General features: G+C 44.5%; 1 protein-coding gene across 1 annotated transcript in view; it reads left to right on the plus strand.

The window, feature by feature from the left end:
• The window catches only part of LOC121378200 (solute carrier family 15 member 4-like), a 136,728-nt gene that overhangs the window by 58,932 nt on the left and 52,403 nt on the right, over window positions 1-25,393 (plus strand). The gene's annotated exons all lie outside the window — the stretch shown is intronic.

Raw genomic sequence — 25,393 nt, forward strand, 5'->3', positions numbered from 1 at the left:
ATATATATATTGCACTTTGGTCCTACGCTATTACTCAGAGTTTCACGCCCTTCGACGATCTTCAGATAGCTGGACTGGACTGGCAACTCTTTTTACGTGCCCCTATCCACTAGGGTTCAGGCACGCCCACCCCGGATTCAGCCTCTGACTTCGCCAGTGACCGACTCCGGGGCGGGGGGGGGGGGGGGGGGGAAGTGTGTGCGAAAAATGCAGGGGATAATTTTTAATAGTGTGGTATGACCACTTAAAAAAGAATCAAAAAACTAAAACAATTTGGGGTCTACCATTATCATATATTTATATTATATATTAAATATAGTAGCACCATAAAATAAAAAAACCTATATCATTCTATTCTTTTATTATGTAATTAGTAGGTGCAAAAATATAAATAATTTTTCAGTCGGGCAGTTCAAAAGAAATATATAATATAGTTGTTTAATTGATAATAATATTTATATATATATATTTTTTTTTTTAAATTTAAAATTAGCCCTGGAGGATAAAGGATTCGCAAAGGGGGGAACACAGCGCCACTGACCAATCCGGCGCTCCAACAGGCGGGAGGCCCACTCCGGTCAGTCCGGATTTCCATGGAGGGGGGGGGGGGGGCGCGTTCCGGGTGGGAGGCCTCCTAACAGGCATCCCTATCGGTCCAAACCGCCAACGCCCTATCGCACCCGAATAAGCACCCTACCACGGCGTCCCCCCCCCATCCCGCCCCCCCCCCCCCATCCCGCCCCCCCCCCACGTTATCCATAGAACACGGGTGGGCCATACTTAGATGAAATGAATGATATGAGAATGATGATATATGAAGAAAAAGCCCGCGAGCCGCCGTCTGGTGTAGTGGTGAAACGTATATGCTGTCGTTGTTGATGTTGATTAGCATGTAGGTTGATCCAGTTCGTGGGGTGAGGTGTCCTCGCTGTTCTCCTCAAGCATTCGTGAGCTCTACACCCGAAGGGGTGCGTCACCTACACGGATGACAAATGTCATTGCTATATAATCCTCGGTGTCACCCAAGAAACCACTTATTCGTTAAGTGGGTGGGGCCGAGTACCGGTCAGGTTTTTTTGTTTGTATATATACAATATTGACCGATCAAATTAATACCGTTTAAAACCTGTTTGATTTTTAAAAAAACGGTTACATGTAAGTTAAAATAGTACTAAGTTAAAATGCTAAAAGGAAGGTTTAACAACTAATTAATACATTTATTATAACAATTAATTAAAAATATAATCAATATACCATAAATAATTAAAAACTAAAACACATTCACACCCAGCCATATATTCCGCCTGTGGCGGGCGGCACAGACACTGCCAGGTGTATGCGCCGCCAAGCCACGGCGAAAAAACAAACATTCACGTGACCGTGACACTAGTTTTAACGTGCCTATATCCACAGAGGTTCAGGCACGCCCACCTCGGATTTAATCTCTGACATCGCCAGTGACTAACTCCGGGGCAGGGGGGGGGGGGGGGGGGGGGAATTGAGTTTGAATGTGCAGAATTTGGAAAATAGCCAGTTAGTAGCGTCCAGCGAAAGCGCGGACCAAATAGCAGACACCAAGTTAGGCCGTGCTGTGATTGGCTGAATTTCGATTCCTTGGTGAGACCTGTTTTCTGCCTAAGTTAAAAAATGAGAATACCTAATCCAGCCATGTCCGGACTTGAAAATTACACCCAAAAGTAGTTTTGACTGCTCGGCCTGAAAGTTTTTAAGGTGATTTGAGCAATTGAACGGGCGCCAAAGTAAAGTGCGTTGGACTATTTATAAAAAAATAAACATAAGAATTTAGAACCACGATCGCAAATTTTTAAAGTCCAACTAAGCCCCAAAAAAAGGAGGTTACCTGTCCTAGATAAGGTTGACTAGGGGGAGGAGAGCCACACCCTCGTATCCAAGTTGGGGATCAGCTGGTGGATGTCTGGCTTCGCTAACAGTCTGGTGATAAGAGGATACTGCTCGCTGAACACCTTCTTCATCAGTCGATGGATCGAAATGTTGTCCATTTCTGCGAACAGTAGAGCCTGGCTGTAGCGGTTGTCCAGACGGTATGTTGCACACACAGCTTTTTTCCCGTCCTTGAACGTCACTGGGTGCAGCTCGTACTCCCCCCGTCCGTCGGGCATGTCCTCAAATTTCCTGCAACGCGGGACCGTGGGAAGGTTCTTGGTGTCTGTGATGTTCCCGACAAAGCAGTTAAGGTAGCGCCGATTCAGCTTCCCGTGCAGAGTCCAGGGGTCCATGGTGTCTCCGGACTCTGCACCTTCGGGTGGTGGCTGTGGTTGTTTCGGCGGTGTCCTGATGGTAGTAACCGCAATCGGCGCTTCCGCTTTCCGCTTTCCAACGGCGGCTTGACGGCCCTGCGTCTCAGTCGCTGTCACCGGTAAAGTTGGCGACGTGCGACTGGACGCAAGAGAGGCCCAAGATGAAGTGGGCCGCCGGGTCGGAGTTGTGCAGATTTCTGTGCAGGTCTCCTCCACTGGGGCCGTCTGTGAAGTAGGGCAGGTTGGGACCACGGTCTCTTCCTTCCGCTTCTCGGGCGAAACCGCAGGGCGCGGCGACGCAGAAGGAGCCGCTGCCGGTAGTTGAGCTACCGGGTTTGGCCCCCCCTGAACCGCTCCCTGCGGGTTTCTCCTCTTCCTCCGTCTCGTTCTTCTCTTCCTCTGTGGTTGCGTTTCGCCGTACACCAAAGTCACGGTTGCCCGTGACCCGGTGTACGCGACGCGGTACTCCAGAAGCACACCATAACTAGTAATCAGTGCCCCCAACATTCACGCAACCACTCTCACACTAGGTTTCAGATTATCGTTTTCTTGGCCGGCTAAGAGCACGGACCAAATAGAAGACATTTATTAAGGGACCGGGTTCTAATTGGTCAGAACCCGATCCCACCCAGCCAATAGCCCCAGCACCCAGTAGATATTCATTTAAGTAAAGATAACAGTAAAGGATAGACGTACTAGCAGAGGCCAGCAAGAAAAGAAAGAAAATGGGAAGAAAGATTCCATATAACTTAAGATGGAAGAAATAATAAGATGTGCCGCGCAAGGCGATGTCCCAAGGCAGCACACGGCAAGACCCGGCTCTCCGGATATCACCGAATGGCACCTCGGGAGCGCTCGTGAGCGGCAGTCGTCAATTAAGACAGAAGAAAGAATACACAGTGTGTGTTAGGAGTGAACCGGATCGATAGTCGACACTCAGTATGGAAAGGTGCGTTGCGATTGGCTGAATCTCAATCCCTAGTCGGAGCCGTTTGAGATTAAAAAAAAAAAGCCAGTGTTAAAGGAACAACAGGCGGATAATAAGCAGCTGCGATTGGCTGGATTTCGATTCCTTCTCTGGAAAAAAAAGGAAGAGAGGAATGTGGATGTTACAACTCTCCAGTCAATACGCCAACAAGTGAATGAGAGAATAGTGTGTATAGGCTGTTCGATGTTTCTAAAATGGATTAAAAGGAGAAAAAGTTTATTAATATAATTAATTAAAAAAGAAATAAACATTTTTCATTAAGGAGTTAAAAAATATTATAGAAATAGTTATTCGGTTTGTCCACGGGAGGGTAAGGCCAGAACCGTTACCACCCTGGACAAAGTTTGCCACCAGCCATCTGTCCTCCGCTGTAAGGTGAGTATTAAAAATTAGCAGGCTCCTGATTGAGTATAACAATAGAGTCCTCGGACCGTTCTTGGCTTATTTACTTAATTACAATTTTATGTGCCAGCTACTTGTTATATAATTATTTTAGTATCATTTACAAAAGTTAGAATAGCCCGTTCCACCTCCTGTTTGAGAGCGGGGGGCGGGTTAAATATTTTAACAGGGTTAAATTTAATTTTAAGATTATCCATTATTTTTTTAAGAGTATTTCTTTCATTAGTGTATTTATTACAAAAAAATAGATAACGTAAGACATTTCGTCTTACGTTATCTATTTTTTTTTAAATTTCAAATTGAGTGTCGTTCAGACCGAAAACGACACCAAGGCGCAGTTTAGTAATAATTTTTTCGGCTTTAACATTAGAATAAGTGGGTCTTTTCGAATTAACTTTAGGTTTGATTAGATAATGCCATAGTCTAGTTTTGATATTCCATTCGGTTTGCCAAAAGTTAAGAAATTTTTTACGAGCTATGGCCATGGTTTCGTTAAGATTAATATTGATATTAATTTCAATTTTATCCATAACTATAGCTTTTTTAGCTAATAAATCAGCGTTTTCGTTGCCAGAGATGCCGACATGAGCAGGAACCCATTCCAAAGTTATAAATAACCCTTTACTATTGTTAAAATTAATCATATTTATAATTTGCTTAATTAAGTAAGAACTCTTGAATTTAAGATTCTGGACAGCTTGTAGTGAGCTCAGGGAGTCAGATAATATAAGAAATTTTTGGGGAGTCGGATAATTAGTAGCATTAGTAAGAATCCACTTAAGCGCAGAGTAAATGGCCATCAATTCAGTGGTAAATACAGAAACGTGGGCTGTCACTCTGGCGTGGTGGGAGCTAGAAATGTTAGGCAAGCTAGGCTTGACACAGAAGGCCATGGCTGCTTTACCAGAAAGTGGGTCCTTGGAGCCATCTGTGTATATATGGATGTGGTCAGGGTAATAATCATTTAAAGCTGCTCTAAATATTATATTTTTAAATGGTTCGAATTCTGTTTTTAAAATTTCCTTTCTTAAGAGCAAGGGGACATTCGGCGGTTTAATTAGCCAGGGTGGCACCAAGGGTGGAGAGTATTTGTCCAGATTATAATCCAAGAGTTCTAAATTAGATGCCATTCTATTATTAAAGTTAACTGCGGAATTAATATTAATATGTAAGTAGTCATCATTATTCGGTTTCATGGTTGCTACAGGATTTAATGGTACTAAATATTTAGCTTTAAACCAGTGTTTAAGACAAAGCTGGGTGCGCCTAACACTGAGAGGAAGAATATTCAGCTCCACACGCAGACTGTCGTTTGATGTGCCCGGGGAGATTTTGGTTATAATTCTAAGCCCTTTATTGTATTGATTCTAACTTATCCAGCTGGGTAGCTGATGCACAGCAGAAGGCTTGGGCACCATACTGTAACCTGGAGACGATAAATGCTTCAAAAATCATTAAAAGAGTGTGTCTGTCAGCCCCCCATTTGGTTGCAGATATAACTCTAAGTAAATTAATATAATTATTACAATTTTTAACTACTTCTTTTATATGTTCATTAAAAGATAATGCTAGGTCAAAAATGACTCCCAGGAATTTAACTGACAGTACTTGAGCTATGGGGTGATTATCTAATGAGAAATTAAGTTTATACCGTCTCTTGAAATTATTATTAGTAAAAAGGATAGCAGAGGTTTTAGACCTTGAGATGGTAACACCCCAGGTTTCAGCCCAATTTTGTAGTTTATCTATATCTTTTTGAATATCTATTTTAATCTTTTCTACACACTTTCCAGATCGCCAGAAAGCTGTGTCATCAGCAAATAAACCAATACTAAGCTTGGTGTCCTTACTAGACGAGCTAGTAAGGGCAATAGCTAGATCATTAATAAAAATACTGAAAAGTGTTGGGGATATTACGGATCCCTGGGGTATGCCATTCTCAAGGTTAAGGATATCAGAGAATGTTTCAGTAACATTAACAGTAAAAGATCTATTGTTAATAAAACGTTCAATAAATGCAAACATAGGCCCTCTAATGCCCATGTTATACACCTTAATTAGTAGCCCGTGTCGCCAAACCATATCATAAGCCTTTTCCAGATCAACAAATATTCCGACCACTTTGTCACCATGACTAAAAGCATTTGCAATTTCAGATTGAAGTCGAAAAAGGTGGTCGGAGGTAGAGTGGTTTTTTCTAAAACCGCTCTGGTATATGGTCAAAAGGTGGTTACTTTCTAGGTAATAGCTGAGTCTGGAATTAACCATGGCCTCCATGGTTTTGCAAACACTAGATGTTAGAGAGATAGGACGGTAGTTAGATGGGTTAGTTAAATCTTTCCCTTTCTTGGGGAGGCTGACAACCTCAGCATGTTTCCATGCAAGGGGGAGATGACCCTGTTTCCAGGCTTTATTATAAAGTTACAGGAAAAGTCTGAGGGTAGCTTCAGGCATGTCTTGGAAGAAAAGATAGTTAAATTTATCCGGACCAGGAGCGGTACCCTTCCTGTGAGCAAAAGCCTCAGTCATTTCCTGGAGGGAAAATGGAATATTATAATCTGTAATATATTTAGAAAATTTAGCATCCAGGGGAATTTTATGATTTTTTTCTATAGTTTCTTTTTTATTAGAGAATTTTAGTGGGAAATTACCATTGCTTGAATTTTTTTGGAAAGTTTGTCCAAATACTGTAGCTTTTTGTTGATTAGTAGTGTAAAGTTTATTAGCTTTTAATAGAGAAGATTTAGCAAGAGGTTTTCCCTGGATGCGTTTTATTTTTGCCCATACTTCTGTAACCTTAGATTGACTATTTAATGATGAGCAAAATTTATTCCATGAGTCTTTTTTAAGTTTGAACAATTCTTGTGTAACTTTAAATTTACTTTCTTTGAATTTGCCTAAATTATCCAGTTTTGTCCCTCTGGTAGTTCTTACGCATTTTATTTCTATGTTTAATAATATTAGCAAGATTATCGTTCCACCAGGGTACTGAGTTATATCTGACTTTAGCATTTGATATTGGAATGGTTTTATTTGCTATTGATATAATATTGTCAATCAACTTCTTATTAAAAATATCTATGTTATTATTTGTAATATTATCCGGCCTAAGATTCAAGCACAATTGATAGAAACCTGGCCAATCTGCTTTATTAAAATTCCATTTTTCTTTAACTTTAGGTATTTCCCTCCATGTCCCATTTAAATTATAATGTGTAATAATAGGGAGGTGGTCGCTATTAAAATCATTAATGACCTGCCACTCGCATTTAGACGCCATCTCCTCTGAGACCATAGTGAGGTCTAGCCAGGTCCAGGAATGGTAGGAGTCAGAAAAAAAGGTGGGAGACCCATCATTTAAACAAACAGTTTTAACAGTTTCCATAAATTGTTCGATAATAAGCCCTTGTTTATCATTAGTGGTAGATCCCCATAAAGAATTGAGGCAATTAAAATCTCCTAAAATAATTAACAGTAGTAGGAAACTACCGTTTCTGGGACACTTTCCCCCATTGGATTAACATAGGATAAACCGAGCCTCTCCCACCGAGCCCCCCGCGAGCCTCTCTGGCGAGAGGCGCTAAAAATAGATGGGGTTTCCCAATCGAGCTAAAAATAGAATGAGGTAACCCTCCTTGTGATGGCCACCCTTCGTGATGTACCCACCCATATGCTCCATTGCACCCCACTCAACCCCAAACCACATGTTCTAAACGACTAATGGGATGGCTAATGTGTGCAAAACGCAGACTGTGACAGAGACGAGTCGGTATGTTGAAGCCTGCGAGAGGCGCTAAAAATAGATGAGTGATAGAGACATGTCTGTACGCTTGTTGGAGCCCACGACAGGCGCTAAAAATAGATCGGAGTTCCCCAAGCTAAAAATAGAACCTTCCCTTCATATACTAACTTTGTTTTCCCCATATGTGATATAGACCCCCAAGCAAGTGTTAAATAGGGAACTCCAGATTCAACCACTCTAATTTAACAGTAAAAACAAAACGCAGTGCCATACCTCCCAACCGTCCATCGATTCGAGCGGGACTTGTGTGGGCTAGCGAAATTTTGGGTTGGTTTTCATTTATTTCTAATTACAATCTCTGGTCTCTCTAGAGACTACTACACATATATAAAATGGACACACATAGGGTTACATCGATAGGCCTGAAGGGCAAAAACTATCTTCAATGTACAATGATTGTTCTATTGAATAGCTTGAACGTCAGAGGCTCGTATCCAGGAATTGAACTTCTTGGGCCAGTGCAACCACTTGACATAGTGCTGTTTGTTGACCCCTCGACCTCTCGTGTTTAGGATTTTTTCCACTGTCCACAGGTCGTCATCTTTGACGTCTACTTTCTGTAGCTCCGACTGGTAGAAAGTGCCATGGATTTCTTCGCCATTATAGTCCTTCACTCGATACAGAGGTAGTCCACCACGTAATAGGGTTTGGCTAATGGTGAAGATTTCTCCTATCCACTTCTCGTCATATTCCCGAGTGAATACATTTCTCAGATGTGAGAGTCTCACTTTATCTCCAACCTTGAATTGGAAACGTTTCTTCTTTGTTTTAACATCTTTCTCTGGCCAATACATTTTCCACCAAATGTTGGTTTCCTTGCCTGGGCTCACTTTGGCTGGAGCCATACCAATGGTTCTGTGATAGGTGGAATTATAGCTGTTGGCAAATGTCTGCAGATGATCGACGTACTCGTAGTCCTGTTTGTATGTGAAGTATCTGTACAATCGGGTCTTGATGGTTTTTAAGACTCTTTCTGCCACTGCAGCCTTGGTTTCGTTGTTGGTGAGCAGATGCCGAATGTTTCATTGTTTAAGAAGTCTTTGAATGTCTTTTGCTCTAAACTCCATACCCCTATCTGTGCGAATTCGAGTGGGTTGTCTACCTTCTTGGAATACATCTTCTAAGGCTTTTGCCACTATCAGTCCTTTTTTGTCTTTCAAGGGCCTCAACCACAGATATTTGGAGAAAACATCGATTACCACCAACACAAAGGTGTAACCACGATTATAGTGTGCAAACTTTACCATGTCCATGAGATCGGCCGACCACTGATCATCAATTCCTGTGACCACGATTCTGTTCCTGGAAAACGTTCTTCTGACTGGACGATGTAAACTGTATGACTCCTGTTTTTGCAACCACTTTCTGATATTATTCTTGCTAATGACGTATTTCCCGGCTTTTCTGACGTATCTATAGTTTGTCTGGACCAGAAAAACTGGCCGGGTTGGATGGATCATAATAAATGTCTTTCAAGTAATCTTCCCACATGATCCTCACACTTCAGTAGTTTCAGCATCAATAACAGTTATTGGCAAAGGAGATGCCTTATATACAGTCTAGTCTTCGGTGTCTGATTCCTCTTCCTCACTTTCAGATTCATCACTGTCTGATTCCTCATCGGGTATGTCAATGTGAGAACTAACTTTTTCAGCCACCCTCTTCAGGAGTGGTTTGATTTTGTCTTTGAGTGTCGTGTACTCGGCAGTGCTTTCCATCTTGTGGATTCTGTCTAGAATCGGTTTCATCAAAGAAGGTCGAGAGAAGCAACGAGTGAACAGCAATGCATTTGCCAATGTATTGAAATATGTCTGCTCCCATGACTTGGCTATCTTTCGATCCACCCATTCTTCAGACTTTCCCTTATCCAAGTAGTTTTGTCGGTCTTCACGCATATCCTCTTTATAACAATTGTAGACTAGCTGCCACAGATAATCCAGTCCAGCCATTTCCCACTCATCATGGGTGTCATCATGCCTTTCTTCCACCTCGTATCTAGCTCTCTTTGCAGGAGGTTCCCCTCTATTTTCGGGACACCATGTTTTCACGTGTCTCTGCAAATCGTGCACGTCTTGGAACACTAATCCACAATCGTCACAAGAATACATTTCTGGGAGCTCTTCTTCACACGTCTGCTCACTTTGAAGGTCTGAATAAGAATGAAACATCTCTTGACTGTTCTCCCCTTTTATAGACTTTGTCAGCTCTTCTCCAGGGGTGTCGTCCTTTTGATCCAGAGCATTAGGTTGTAATCTTTCTGTAGAGGGTGTCAACGGCTTCAGATCGATAAAGAGATAACCGTATGGCTCTTTCACGGCATCTTCATATGGATGCATGAACGTTTGGGTATTTCCTGGGTACATCTGGCGTGCCAAGGTCATCACTTGTTGCTTGTCGATGGGGTTGTTGAAAAGTGCCAGGTAATGACAATTTCTTCTTTGTGTTGGATCCTTGCTGTTATAGAGGTTCTGGTTGATGGCAATCACGGAGAGGTTTCGGTGGTGACTTCCTTCGGTGAACAGGTCAGTGATGCGTGGGTCTTTTCCAGCTGTAGACATCAAGTCGTCCAACACGATGAGATTTCTGACTCTGGGGTCTAAATAATGATCTTTTTCAAGATCCCCAGGTATGCTTCGAACGAATTCCACTCGAGCAACCAATTTAATCGTATCATAGAGAGGCTGCCATCGTTTGTAGAGCCAGATGATGCGTTGGGGAGGTGGGTGAATTCTTCCATCTCACAGCAGTTTGAACACCAAAAAGGTCTTACCACACGAGGTGGGTCCCGACATGATCATGGTGAAAGGATGACGCAAGGTAGTTGGTGACAGCGACGGCAGCTGCTGCAGCTGCGGCTGCGGCGGCTGCGGCGGTGGTGGTGGCAGGTCATTAGTATGTTTATGCTGAAAGTGTCTCAACATGACGTCTCTCCTGGAAAAGTTCTTCCCACATTCTGGACAAGTGTTCTGATACATCTTGACACCTCGACAGTCAGACTCGAAATGAGGTTGACGTGAACGTCGCCCCTTTATATAGATGACGGTGGTGGCATTTTTAGTCTACACTATCCGGTGGTCCTAATGTTTTATGCTGAGATGTGATAGTGGCCATAGGCAAGACTGCTTATGCCATCAGACAATAGATACCTTTTGTCATCAAAGGGAGATAGCCCTAACTTATTCAGTTTGATGTTGTACAGTTGGTGGCTATAGCTCCTGATCTGAGTCATGTTTGACATGTGTATGCGTCTTTCAAAGAGACACTGTTTGTAATGTTCATGCTTTGTGTGGCTTTTGATGACACTCTTCTTGATCCCTTTGGCCGTTTTCTTTTCCACCAGCTCACCTTTCTCCTCAAAAATGAGGGAATACATTTTGGATTTCAAACCCACAAACTCCTGGATAGGGATTCCATGAGTCTCATCCTTCATTTTACCCAATACTTTCTTGTTCACGGTACTATACAGAACATGGTCAGTGGGATACTCTGAAGTGTCAAACAGATTGGAGTCCTGTAACATGTCTTGGTAGATGTCATCTGTCTGGATGTAGTAACACAACGAATCGGTGTCTGTGAACAGGAGTTGAGCTTTGGATGCATACTTGGACTTGATGTAGTTATAGTGAAAATCATACATTAAGATTTTCGAAATGTCCAGAATGGCGAAACCCACATAGATCGGTCTGTTCAAAATCAGCCGTTGCTTCTGCATGTGGATGGCCACCAGATCTTTGTTGAAAATGCGAAAGGCATGAAAAGTGGGTTTGGCAATGAACTTGCGAGCGCGTTTTGAATTGTTAACCAATTTCACGTCCACGTGCTTCCTCAGGTTCTCCATCGTCTTGCCAAAGACAGAGTTGTTCATCAGTTTGAAGAACTCTTTTTTCAAAATCGTTTTGGGCACATTTGCGTCTGTTTGTATTGAAATCGATGTAGGCCTTCAACCATGGGCTTTGTTCAAAGGCCAACACTCGATGGATCTTGGTCAGTTTCATGCCCAGTGAGATATACAATTTCAAATTTCGGTAGTGCACTACATATCTCTCCTTCTGTCTCAAGTTTGGGATCATTTTTCTCTGTTGAAATGCCACTCATATCTAGCTCTTTCAGAAGCTGGGAAGCATAGGGAGATAGCATGTCTTCAGTCACCGTCATTTTCTCTGGAGCAAGAGGATACTCGTTATGGAGGTCGTGTAGTTCTTGGGGATAGTCCAGGTCGACTTCTAAGATGTAGCCTACAGATGCATCATCGGGTACCTCGGTCACATCTATATGGGGATCATCTAGCCACTGGAACCCAGACACTGGAAGGGCTTGTGACATGGCCCACCCATAAAGGTTGTTGGCATCTAGATAAGCAATATAGGTATTGGGAAGATCAGGGTCGTGGTTTGGGACCTGGTTGTTGTTAGCTTTGGCATGACGATGGGATATCATGGAGATTCCACCCCTAAGTCCCTTTTCGATGAAGAGGTGCATGTCGATGTCTGTAAGAAGTTCGAGTTTCACACCAGTCATCTTTAGGGCTGCCTGCCATGCCAGACCTGGAGACGTGTAGAAATGAGCTGGGTCGAGTCCATAATAGTTCAAACAGATACCCCGGAAATTTTCAAAAACGTCTGCTAGAGCCAAAACATCTGTTGAAACGTACAGATCGTGGTACTGACCGAGGTCTCGGATGCGAAATTCCTCCCATACTCCTTGGGCATGAGCATAGTCCTCGTCACTTATGTCTTCATCAGTTAAGGAGCTTCGAAAGGCTTCTTTGGGTGGGAGCTGGGTCTCTAAGAACCGAGCTTCAGAATCAAAGTATTCGTATGGGTAGACCTGCTTTCTCAACAAAAGGGGCAGTTGATCTGCGCCGAAATGTTGAGTCATGTGGACAAACTTAGAAGGTCCTTCCTTGGCCAGATTGCTTACGAGTTTCTCTAAGGAAAAGTTCATAAACTGAAAGGAATCGATAAAATCCATGCACCCTAGACTGAAGGAGATGTACTTTTCCATATTGTTGGGAATGCAACTGATGGGTTTACTCTGAATTTTTCCTATGGCCTGCATGATGAGATGACTGTCATAGCCTCTCAAGTTATGGAAAACAACGGGAATGCGCCCAGTAAACTTGTAGTTGAGGTTACATTCACTGTGGGTTGCACCCCTAAACTCTCCAGTAATGTGACAGTGGTCCCTGACTGGATTAGGACCGAGTGGTGCCTTACATATGTGACACTGCGTGGCCGTCTTGAATGATTGCCAATCTCGTCCCGTCATCACCATTAGCTCACACTGTTTAAATTTCTCTTCTATGTCCTCTTGTTCTTTGACTATGCACTCGACAAATTTGTCGGTGGCATCTAATCCTCTATAGGTGACAAGTGGTTTGCAATGTTCAGGTGACAAGCCAACCACTTTATAGGCAAACCCAGAAGGGACGTGTTTAGTTATTTTCTCAGTGGAGGATGACTCTGGGCTTTTTTCACATCTTGAAATAGGCACTTGGAGGCATTCGAAATCAGCATAGACGATGTAGGGAACTTTGAGTTGTTTTCTTACATTCTTGTAATATAGCCATTTGTCTTCGTCTTTGGGCATGTCAACCTTCTGCGGACCATGTGTTTGACAATAAACAAGATGATCATCCAAAATTCTCTGTTTTGTGAACCCCTGTAGACAGTAAGGACAATAATGATGGCGATGTCCATAGCTTTTCTGATCAAATAGTAGCCGGTTCAAGTCCTTGATCCAGCAAAAATTTGACTTTTTACTGTTGGCGATCATCAGCAGGTCCACGTGCCTTTCAAAACGTTGTTTGGTCACGTGGAGTGGGTAAACGTCTCCCTTTTCGTAACCGAACACGTTGATAGAAATATTGTTCTGCCTTTCAAACCGGGGAATATCGACCAGTTTAACGGGGAAAGAAATGCCAGTGGTGTCAAGTTGATTGACGTATTGAGCATACTTAGCCACCCGCTCTGCATGTTGTTTGACGGGGTATAATGCCGCCAGGACCGACCACATGAAACACTTCTGGTCCCGATTCTGAACATTGACGATGGCATGCTTAGCTCTCAATTTGATGGGGAGGGGTGTGTAACTCGAGCCTCGAAGGGGTCGGTACCGAGCCATGTGAATGGTGAGGTCTACCACCTTATCCACCGTCCAGTTGCTACCCTGCCTTTGAAATTCGATGAAAGAAGTATAGATCTTTTTAATCGATTCCTTCATCCCTTCATCTGGGTCTTCAAATTTAAGAGACGTTTGACACTTGCCTCTGAAATGGGGTTCCACCACCTCACCTTTCCGCCTGCTCATCTTTACTTTGATGGTCAGGTACCACTTTAGCTCACCTCGATCTTTGATGGCTTGCTTCAGCACCTTCTTGACCTCGTCGTACTTTCCCTTCAGGAATGTCATGGGGTCGTATTTCTGTATACCTTCTCCTGGGATGGTATGAACCTGCATAGTGCCTCCTAGGTCTTGAAGGTCACACGGTGGCTCGACAGGTTCTTGTTGAGTGGGTGTTGGTTCGGTGGCAGATGTCCCTCGTGGAGTACTTTCATTAGCACCCCCCTGTTGTAAATGTGTCTTCAAATGACGATGCAGGTTATCTCTTCTCGTGAATGTCATTTTGCATTGACTGCAAGTTAGCTTCGGACTTCCATGGGCCGTCTTCTTGTGACGGTTTAAACTTTGTTTGTGTGCAAAGGTTTGACCACAGTCACTACAACCGTATTCGAGCCTCTGCCTTTTGGCTGTTCTTCCATATTCCATACTTGTCTGGGCCTCCATACTGCAATAAAATAATTTCACTAACAGAATGTTTCGTCTCGATTTATAATTTTAGCTACTATCCTATATATACCCTTCATTTGGAATAGTTTAAAAATAGGGTGAAAACCCGTTGTAAATAGTCTGGTGGTGTTAAATCTACATTTGTAATACTATCTGACACCCCTTATTTATTACAAAAGTAAACTCGCTCATTTACACATAGCCATACCACCATCATTTGTAATATGACCACCGAGCGGTGAAGGCGTGTTTTAAATTGTCTCCCGCACTTAGGATGGCCCTGGGACTTTTGCAGTATTTGTCATCTGCTAAATTAATATGTTAATACCACAGTAAAATCGTATTGACACTAATACTATAAATAAAATAATTTAATAAATAAAAAATGGTTATATATCACCCGTTACAGACATCCCAAACCGTTATACCTCGCACATTCAAACGTGTTCAATTCCACCATGCTTATAGCATAAAATAATTACAATCTATACAATCTATAAATCATTTAAACGATACTACAGTCTGACATATTCTACACTTATGAATACTTCGTCGATAAGGGAGAAACTATAATCAGTTAAATGTGAATTCGTCCGCATCACAACCTGGTTCTAATCGCTGTCGACTTCCGTGAAGCACACAGGAAACAACACCGAAACGCGGCTATAAATCGCTGTTTATTTTTACACGGTCATTCCTCCACCATTTGGATTACACTTTGTAAACTCGATGGGTAATGGGAATAAATAAATAAATAACAGGCTAAATAAATAAATAAACAAATATAAATTACTCGTTTATTCTAAAGTGTATACTCACATTTCAGATGGCTTTTGTTTTTCTCGAGTAAAATTCAACGTGACCTTTTGCTTCTGCATTCGGCGATTGAATAACTTGTTTGGGGGAAATCCAGCCTTTATATACCCATCGGCTGCTAAAACTCAACAAGTTGAAACACGTCTAAAAATCCGCGAAGTAACGAGACAAGTCCAAACATGTTTTGTTGATACACAGTTTTAGGCATGGGGATTTCCAGTGACGTCACCACCATAAACGTTCAGATTGGCTGTTACTCGGTCTGTGGTACGAAGACAGGTCCAAACCTGTTGTATCTTGTTGCATCTAATTCAGTGTTGTCAAATAGGGCATCGATACATTCTAAACTGTTTAACACGTGAGTGGGGCCCTATCGCATAGTAGAAAATAACCTCGAAGTCCACTGAAGGGAGAGTTTCCTCATGTTGAGCTTATGGAAACCCGAGCTATTTTTAGCGCCTGTCGTGGGCTCCAACAAGCGTACAGACATGTCTCTATCACTCATCTATTTTTAGCGCCTCTCGCAGGCTTCAACATACCGACTGGTCTCTGTCACAGTCTGCGTTTTGCACACATTAGCCATCCCATTAGTCGTTTAGAACATGTGGTTTGGGGTTGAGTGGGGTGCAATGGAGCATATGGGTGGGTACATCACGAAGGGTGGCCATCACAAGGAGGGTTACCTCATTCTATTTTTAGCTCGATTGGGAAACCCCATCTATTTTTAGCGCCTCTCGCCAGAGAGGCTCGCGGGGGGCTCGGTGGGAGAGGCTCGGTTTATCCTATGTTAATCCAATGGGGGAAAGTGTCCCAGAAACGGTAGTTTCCTACTACTATTAACTTATTTGTTTGTGTTTTAGAGATAGAGTCCAGGTAGTTATTTATAGTAAGTTTATTATGATGACTGCCTGGGTGGACATAAAAATTATAGATATCTACATTCTCGACTCCGCCTTACACTGTAGTGCCCAAGACCTCAATATTATTTTTGGTCTCCTTGAGCAGGATGCGGGAGTAAGACAGGTCATTCCTGACAAAGGTAGCTATACCTCCTCTAGTAGAAAAATTATTATTATAAAAAACCCCGAAATACACTGGGATATTAAAATTAGCAAAATATTTTTTATTTTTAGCTTTATCTTGATTACCATTATTTAGCCAGGTTTCTTGTATGCAAATAACATCTATGGCCGGTTTAGCATCTATAATATATTTCTTTAATTCGTCTCCATGGTTTAGTGATTTAATACCTTTAGCATTCCACTGGAGAATGGCCAAACCTTTAAATTTATCTACTTTAATTTTAGTTTGTTTATTAGCACTGTTGTTATTATTGTTATTATTATAACTATTATTTACACTATTGTTATTGTTACTGTTATTGTTAAGTTTGGTTAGATAATTAGGTGTAACTTTATTTCTCCTGTCTCCCATAATTGATTTGAAGCAATACTAATTATTAGCTCTATTAAATTATTTAATCTAATCTATATTGTGATGGCTAGGTGTGGAGACAGGAGTTGGTTTGGTCATTCTCGGTGCATACCAGTTGAAGCTATTTGTTAGAACTTTAGGATCTTTGATAGTAATACCGAGGTGGTGCGAAAAGGCTGAACAGGCTGAGTGTGTGGCCATTTTAATAGTTTCCTCATCTAAATTTCCCTTGATAGGTGCCCCCAGGGAACCGTCCAGAAACAGCCCAGTTAAAACACGCAGAAGTTGTTCTGCTGTTATGGGCTGATCTGGACCGTTGTTTCTGTTTCTCATTAAAGGGGGGGGGGGGGGGGGGCTTTGTGTAGGCGTTCCCAGCATTAAAATTATTTGTTCTAAGAAGGGGGGGGGGGGTGGGGCGGCTGCCGGTGTGTGTCTTTGGCGCATGACTGGGTTATAAGCCCCCCTTGGCGGGTGGACGGACTCCTCTCTGGGCTTAGAGTTTAATACCCGTATGGCTTCCTGATGGTGGTGGCACTCCTGACTGTGTATAGTGCTGACTCTTACAGTTAGCGCATTTTAGTGTGTTGGTACATGGGTTGTCCGTCCCCCGCTTTGGGTGTTTGTCCCCACACCTGAAGCAAACCGGATCCCCCCTAGAGCGACATTTTTTTTATGCTGTGTTCCCATCTCTGGCACTGCGCACATTTTATTGGTTTAGGTCTGAACATTAGTAGTGGGTATGATTGGGACCTGAAAAATATCAGGTCCACGCAGTTATTTTTATCTTTTAAAAGGACATCCCAGTAGCCATTTCTCCAAATTGTAACATTTTTGATATCTAGATCTGGGTTTTCTTTAGTTAGAGTATTTTGAAGTTGTACTGCAGACAGCGGTCCGGGTGGCATCCTGACCAGCCGTCTGCAAGTGAAGTATGGTAGAGCTATTGTTTATAGGGGTTTTTAGTTTTTCTTTATTTGGTTTGGTACCGACCACAGTAAACTGGGGTGGTGCGGTAGGTCCCATACTATGAAGGGGGGCGATCCCAGAACCGCCCTTAGCTGGCTCCACCCCTTTATAGAAGGCCAAGGGTACCTGGGTACCCTTGGATGGTGGAGTTTTAAGTGGGAGTGGGGGGTACTCCTCATTAAATGTTGGTTGATTAATTTTTTTTGTTAACTGTTCACCCCCGGGACATGTTGAATTAAGAGCTATTTTCCGTTTCCGGGGAGGTGATTTTTTGGTTGGGGAACGCAAAAAATGTGAACGGACTGGGTCTTTGTTTACGTTATCGAACTGGAGACTGCGTTTAGATTTTTTTGTTTTAACTACGGTGAATTCTTCTATAAATTTGGAACAGAAGACAGTGGCTACTGGGCCAAAGATATCGCACGGCTCGTCCCCCCATATTCCCTCTGCAACCGGTTGGCTAGGTTTTTTGGGAGGGGCCGTACAGTCTTTTTGGGTGGGATTTGGGATTGGTGAGGCAGACGCTCTAACACTAGGCTGGATTTTATGTTTGTTATTTGGAGGATCGGACTTGTCCGCAGATGGTAGTTTACTATGGGAAGGCCTCTCGGCCGTCTCCGAACCCACTTCGGAAGGAGTCGGAGACCGCCGAGTGGCCTGAGAGTTGGCTTCGGGTTTGTCTGTTGTTGATAAGGGTTTAACGTACATATATGCCACGAAAGCTTCATGTACGCCTGTCATGGGCTTGGTCTCTGACTTCGCCAGTGACTAAGTCCAGGACAAGGGGGGGAGGGGGAGTTTGAGGTGGGCGGAATTTGGAATACAAGTATTTAGCTTAGCTTAGTAACTGGTTTAACACGCCTATCCCGAGTCCGGCATCCGATAGGATCGGGGGTCTGACTCGGGACAGGGATAACCTAACAAATAGGGTCAATTTTGAAATTTACATCCAAAAATTAAATAGTGGGCCTTTAAAATTTTGATGCGCATCTCTAATTAAAAATAATAATTCTACTCATGAAATTTGGTCGCTAGATTAGATCGGGCGGTCAAAAAGAAATTAGATAACTTGGGCCTCGAACACGCTCATCCTGAGTAACCTCCGACAAGATCGGTGGCCTGACTCGGGATGGGGAGGGGGGGGGGGGGGTTTGGGGGGTGGGTTAGTGTTGAAAATGGGCAGAATTTTGAAAATAGCAATTAGTAAAGAGAAATAAAAAAGAAAAAAGTTAGTAGAATAATAAAAAAAAAAAAAAAGTTATGAGCCAAAAATAAAAATAATTGACTGCTCGGCCGAATATTTATATAATTTGGAGCATTTTAGACGGACAGTTCAAAAATAAATAAGAGAAAGAAGAGAGGATCGGACTATTTAATAATATTTAAAAAAAAAAGAGAGTAATTTTGACATAAAATTTTGAAAGGAGGTCTAAAAGTTTAAAGTCCAATCTATGTGTCTTGAAAAAGGTTGACGCCTACGGCGAGCTGATGAGGGGTCCGGTGGTCAAGTTCGGGACTTCGTGCTTCCTGTCCATAATAGCTGGTATGACCTGGTGGTAGCCGGCGCCGAAGATAGCCTTGACGATCCTGTGGATGTTCTGGCTATCCATCTCTCGTAGCAGGATCGCTTGTCGGTAGCAGTCTCGGCGCCGGTGAGTCACAACGAGTCCCGAGTGGCCTTCCTTGGTCCGGAGATGGTGTAGTTCGTACTCGGTACCATCCTGCAGTGGTCTCCAGGCCTGGTTGAGGAACTTCCCCATCAGCTTGCCGGGGTCGGTGGTGTCCCCCTGCACGCAATGCCGGAACGCTGGCTTGATCTTCTTGACTTGAAGCTTCCATGCGTCTTCCGGCTGGGCTGGGGGGGGGGGGGTACGTTGTCGGCTCGGCGGCTTGTCTGTGTCTGGCTGGATGGCAGGTGTAGTGGCCTTGCGCTTCGCTGCCGCAACAACAACAGGGTCCCTTGCCTGCTCAACGGGAGCGGTCGGTAAAGTTGACCGCTGCACCGGAGCAGGCGTGGAAGTCGAAGCAGGAGGCGGTGGCGGCGACTGAGCCATGGCAGTGTTCAGTAGGCCTGCCAAGGTGGTCTCCGCTGGTGGCATCATCCTCCTCTTCGGCGAAGTTGTAGTGGGGGGCGGCGACGCAGACGGGACCGCCGCTGGCGGTTGAGCCGCCCGCTTTGTTCCCTCCTGAGCCGCACCTGGCGCACGTTCCTTCCTCCTTCCTCCTCTTCTTGTCTTCTTTCGGGAGTCTGCATCGCTGTAAACCAAAGTCACGGTCGCCCGTGACCCGGTGTACGCGACGCGGAACTCCACAAGCATTCCGAAGCTTGCCATTAGTCCCCCCAGGTGGGGGGGGGGGGGGGGGGCAAGTTAAGAGTGCACGACGAAACGTCCAGCTTCATAGCGATCTAACAGCGGAATGCAAGTATTTAGTATGATGATGATGATAACTAGTTTAACGTGCCCATATACCACTAGGGTTTCGAACACGCCCATCCCGAGTCCGACCTCCGATAAGATCGGTGGCCTGACTCGGGATGTGTGTGTGTGTGTGTGTGTGTGTATGGGGGGGGGGGGTTAGTGTTGAAAATGGGCAGAATTTTGAAAAAAGCAATTAGTAAAAAGGTTAATAGTGTAATTTAAAAAAAAAAAAAAAAAAAAAAATTACAAGCCAAAAAAAGAAGAAGAAAAGAATTGACTGCTCGGCCGACTATTTATATAATTTGGAGCATTTTAGAAGGACAGTCCAAAATAAATAAGAGAAAGAAGAGAGGATCGGACTATTTAATAATATTAAAAAAAAGAAGTAATTTCGACATAAAATTTTGAACGAAGATCTAAATGTTTAAAGTCCAATCTATATGTCCACGTGAGTGGCCTCGTTAAGGCCGTTAGGGTGTGGAGGTTGGCCTACGGCGAACTGATGAGCGGAGAACCGGCAAAGGCGGGGATGAAGTGCTTCCATCTCTGGTCGGCGAGGATGGTTATAACACTCCGGTAGTCGTTGCCGAAAAGGGCCTTGACGATCCTGTAGATGGTATGGCTATCCATCTCTCTAACTAGGACCGCTTGTCGGTAGACTCCTTCTCGGCGCTGAGTTAGTACCAACCCCGTCTTGCCGGCTGTAGACTTGATGGTGTGTAGCTCGTAAGCGCTTCCATCAGGCAGTTGTTTCAGCTCTGGTTCCACTAGTCCGCCCATCAGTAATGCCGGATCCGAGGTGTCCCCCTGCATGAACTTCAGGAAGCCGGACCTGATTTTCCCGATCTGAACTTTCCAGACGGCTTCCGAGTCGGAGGGGGACAGTGCCTGTGAAGTTGGAGGCCTTGCCTTGTCGGCTGAGCGACGGCCTTCCTCTTCGCAACGGCTCCTGCCTGGACCGCTGCCTTCCGAACTGGCAAGACTGGTGACAGTGGCCAGTTACGTGTAGGCGGTGGCGTAGAGGGAGATGGAGGTCCGTCTGCTGGCGTCTCGCACATCGGCACGTTGAGAGCATCCCTCGGTGTTGACGGCGGGTCCGGATGAGCTGGTCCTTTCGTCTTGGGCCGAGCCGGGGGCGGCGACGCAGAAGGGACCGCTGGCGGTAGAGCCGCCAGTTTTGTTCCCCCCTGAGCCGCTCCTGGCGCACGTTTCTTCTTCCTCCGTCCTCTTCCCTTCCTCTTCTGCGAGTCCAAGTCGCCGTACACCAATGTCACGGTTGCCCGTGACCCAGTGTACGCGACGCGAAACTCCAGCAGCGATCCAAAGCTTGCAATCAATCCCCCCAGGTGGGGGGGGGGGGGGGGGGGGGGGCAAGTCGAGAGCACAGGCGACAGCGTCCAGCTTCATCAAGAGTTAGCTTGGAAGTGAGGTATTTAGTAAGGTCCAGCGACTGCGTGGACCGACTAGTAGACACCGAAAATGGGCCGTGTTCTGACTGGCTGAATTTCGATTCCTTCGGGTCTAACTAGAACAACCTATGTCTACGGAGAATAACTGCACCTATCATCATGTCCGGACTGAATTTAAACCCAAAAATAAGTTTGACTGCTCGGCCGAAAAGGTTTTAAGGTGATTTGAGCAATTGAACGGGCCCAAAGTAAAATGCGTTGGACTATTTATAAAAAAATAAACATAAGAGTTTTGAAGCTCGATCAAAAGGTGTTTAAAGTCCAACTAAGCCCAAAAAGGAGGATACCTGTCCTAGGTAAGGTTGTTCTACTTCGGGGAGCTTGGAGTGTCTCGGAGTGACGGCAGCTGTTTCTTGAGTTGCTGGAGATGTTTGACCACCAGGGAATAGTCGGTGCCGCAGACCGCTTTGAGCATCCTGTGGATCGATCTGTTGTCGAGTTCCCAAAACAGGATGCACTGCCTGTAGGTCTGGTCCCTTCTGTGCATGACGACTATTCCCTTGGTTCCACCGAAGATCTTGGAGTGGAGCTCAAAACTGCTGCCGTCCTCCATTGGTTTCCAGTTGGCGTTAAGAAATCCTCCCCGAAGTAGGCGTGGTTCGAGCGTGTCCCCCTGCATGTACTGATGGAGGTGACGGCGAAGTCCACTGATTGCAATGGTCCATTTGTGGTCAGCAGGGGGAGTGGATTCCGGCGGCGGTTTTGTCTTGGCTGGCTGGGTGGTCGGTGATGTCGCCTTCCTTTTCGTCGCCGGTTATTGACCGCTGCACCGGAGTCGTCGTCTTTGGGGTGGAGGTGGAAGTCGGTGGTGGCACACTCGTCCGTTTGAACATCTGGATGTCCTGGGTGGTGTACGGCCGTTCCGGGGATGCAGGGTCCACGAGTGCTTGCTTCCTCTCCGGAGGACTCGGTGGGGGCGGTGTCACAAAAGGGAGCGCTACTGGCGGTTGAGCCGCCAGCTTTGTCCGCCCCTGGGCCGTCCCTAACACCGGTTTCTTCCTTCTTCTTCCTCTTCCAGTCCCCCCCTTTCCTCTTCTGTGGAGGCGGGTCACCGTACACCAAAGTCACGGTCGCCCGTGACCCGGTATACGTGACCCGAAACTCCAACATAGGGCCGAAGCTGGCAATCAGTCCCCCCAGGTGGTGGGGGCAGCTCGAGAGCGCAGGTAGTCACGTCCACCTTCATTGAAAGACAGCTGGAGAGTGGGGTTTGTCTGGCATTAGATGATGATGATGATGATGATAACTTGTTTAACGTGCCCATATACCACTAGGGTGTCGAACACGCCCATCCCGAGTCCGACCTCCGATAAGATCGGTGACCTGACTCGGGATGGAGGGGGGGGGGGGGGGGGGTAGAGTTGAAAATGGGCAGACTTTTTAAAAAAGCAATTAGTAAAAAAGTTAATAGAATAAATGTTTAAAAAAAAGAAAAAAAATAGAATTAACTGCTCGGCCGAATAATATTTATATAATTTGGAGCATTTTAGAAGGACGGTCCAAAATTAAATAAGAAAAAGAAGAGAGGATCGGACTATTTAATAATAATTAAAAAAAAGAGAGTAATTTCGACATAATCTTTTGAACGCAGATCTAAAAGTTTAAAGTCCGATCGATATGTCCTCGTGAGTGGCCTCGTTAAGGCCATTTGGGTGCACAGCTTATAGGGACGAGATGGGTTGCATCCCGTCAAGAAAACCCCTAGATTGACAGTCGATAGACGTTGAAGGTGTAGTGCTGTGCTGAAATACAGATCTTGAGAAGCCGGATCCGTCTGAACGAGAGAGAGTATCAGACTAGGGTATAGTCCAGTCGTCATGGGTTGGTATAGTGGTGCGGACGGGCCCGACTCCGGAGGATACGAGATGGTATCACAATAAAGCAAATAAAGTCTAGAAAAAGAGTAGTAGGGGCCGACCCCGCTTCCTATTTCTTCTTAGAGTGGGGCGGTCAATCTTCCAGTGCTGCTAGGACAGGCTCGGACATGTAGAGACTAAACGCGAACAACCGTGTGGCGTTCTGCAGAATGGCCGTCATACGAGTCACAAAAAAACAAGTCAACATAGTTAGACGGAGAAATGACGTGGAGGCGAGGAATCTCGGTAAAAAAGAATCCAACCTGGTGGTGCAGACTGTCGAAACGAGAAGCGTTCCAGCGTTCTATCAGTTCCAATGGCCGCATACATCCCAGTAGAAAACTTCATTTCGCTGACAAAAACAACAAAATGAAGGATCCCCAAGTCGAGCACATGAAAGCACGTGCAGTGTGCACCAGCGAAACAAACACGTCTTACCGCGTGGAGCTCCAGACTGGGAATGTCTGGCGTTAGCATGTTTACGTCTGTCGGGGGAGTGCGGACCTGAACGGAACCGTATAAAGAGGAAGGTGATAGACTGCTGTTAACGTTATTTGGGGGAATGGAGCTTAAAACCTGGAGATGAATGTTTTGACTAAGTAGGGGATCTCTACGCTAAGACTGGAGTTGGGGTCGGGGCGGAGATAGAAGTAGCTGCCTAATTTAAGAAGGGGTGTCTCTGTTTTTGAGTGAATGAAAACTCTTCCATCCGTGAGCCTGGTGAAAAAGAAAAGGGAAGTTTCAAGACTAAAAGAAGCATCTGAAGAGATAGAGTTAATGGATTCCTGCAGAAAAAAATACTCATACCTGGTTGGATTTTTTCCAGCAAAAAAGACTTGTCTAATTCCAGATATGGGGGGTGGGGGGTGAAGTGGGGGGTTTGACAATGATTTTGCTTTTTTTTGTGGTTTCATCTCCGGAGTATTTTTCGTATATATCGTCTGCCAAAAGTCTGTAACGATTGGCAGTGCTAATGTTATATTTACCCACCTCTTCATCTGTTGATGCGTGGGTCACCTCCTCCACCACCCTCCTCTTTCTGTGGCCCTCATGATGTGGTGTAGGGGGAAGGATCTTTTTCTTCTTCTTCACTGTCTTAGTTGAAGCTGGTGGTGGTGACTGTGACCCACTGGCGCTTGCTGCGTCAAGATCAGATTTGGCGCTTACCTCGCCAATAACAACAGAGTCGGTGGTTGGGTTGGGACAAGTGTTTATTTCAACAGGGGGAACTTCTGGGAGATCTTCTTCCAAGTGTATGATTAAATTATTGGATCCAGAAGAGGAATCGGGTTCCTCATCGCCATTACCAATGTTATTATCAAGGTCAGCGGCGACCCCGGCGACGTTGACCCCCCGGATGGGGTGAGGAATCCGAAAAAGATTCGTCGGAAGGAATTTCTTCTATGGTTGACAAGCAAGGTTTACTTAATATGTCAGCCATTATATTTCTAACCGGAGTCCGGAATAGGGGGGGGGGGGGGGGGGGGGGGGGGGGGGGGGGGGGGGGGGTTTGCGAGCCGTCCGTTAGGGGGGTAGAAGCATCACAAGGTTGTTTTGTTCCTGTTTGGGGGGTACCAAAATCATGGTCCCAAACAAGTTGTTTATCTGAAAATTTATTGGGGGTTGTGTTGTTATTTAAAACTAAATCTAGTTTATCCGTGGGTAAGTTATTAAGATCATTCGAATCTTTTATCTCGGATGTATCGAGTACTGACTCCAACATGGTGGCTGTCATGGCGGATAGAGGTCAAGTTGTTGTTTATTGTTAATTAACTTTTTTGGTTTTACAGGATTTTCCAAGTGGAAATTATTTATTTAAATATTATAATAGTACAGTATAACAATTAATACTGTCTTGAATAGTAGCTGGCACTACTATAAAACAATAATTAGGAGTTAATAGACTAATTTACAATTACAATAAGCTACTCAAAATAAACAAAAGGCGGCCATTAGTATCTTGATGCAAGGACGGTCAGAGGACGTAATCGTAAGCAATAAAATGAAAAATCTCAATCCCTAAACGGAGCCTGCAAAGAAAATACAATGGGAGATACAGTGGCTAGTGACTTACTCTTGTCCAATGGTGGTATACTAATATATATATTCTAGAGAGCTCAAAGCTTTAATAAAATGGATGAATATCTAGAAGGACCTCTCCCGTTGAAAGAC

This window comes from Gigantopelta aegis, chromosome 8 (assembly GCF_016097555.1).
Source record: "Gigantopelta aegis isolate Gae_Host chromosome 8, Gae_host_genome, whole genome shotgun sequence".
In the NCBI taxonomy this organism is placed as follows: Eukaryota; Metazoa; Mollusca; class Gastropoda; order Neomphalida; family Peltospiridae; genus Gigantopelta; species Gigantopelta aegis.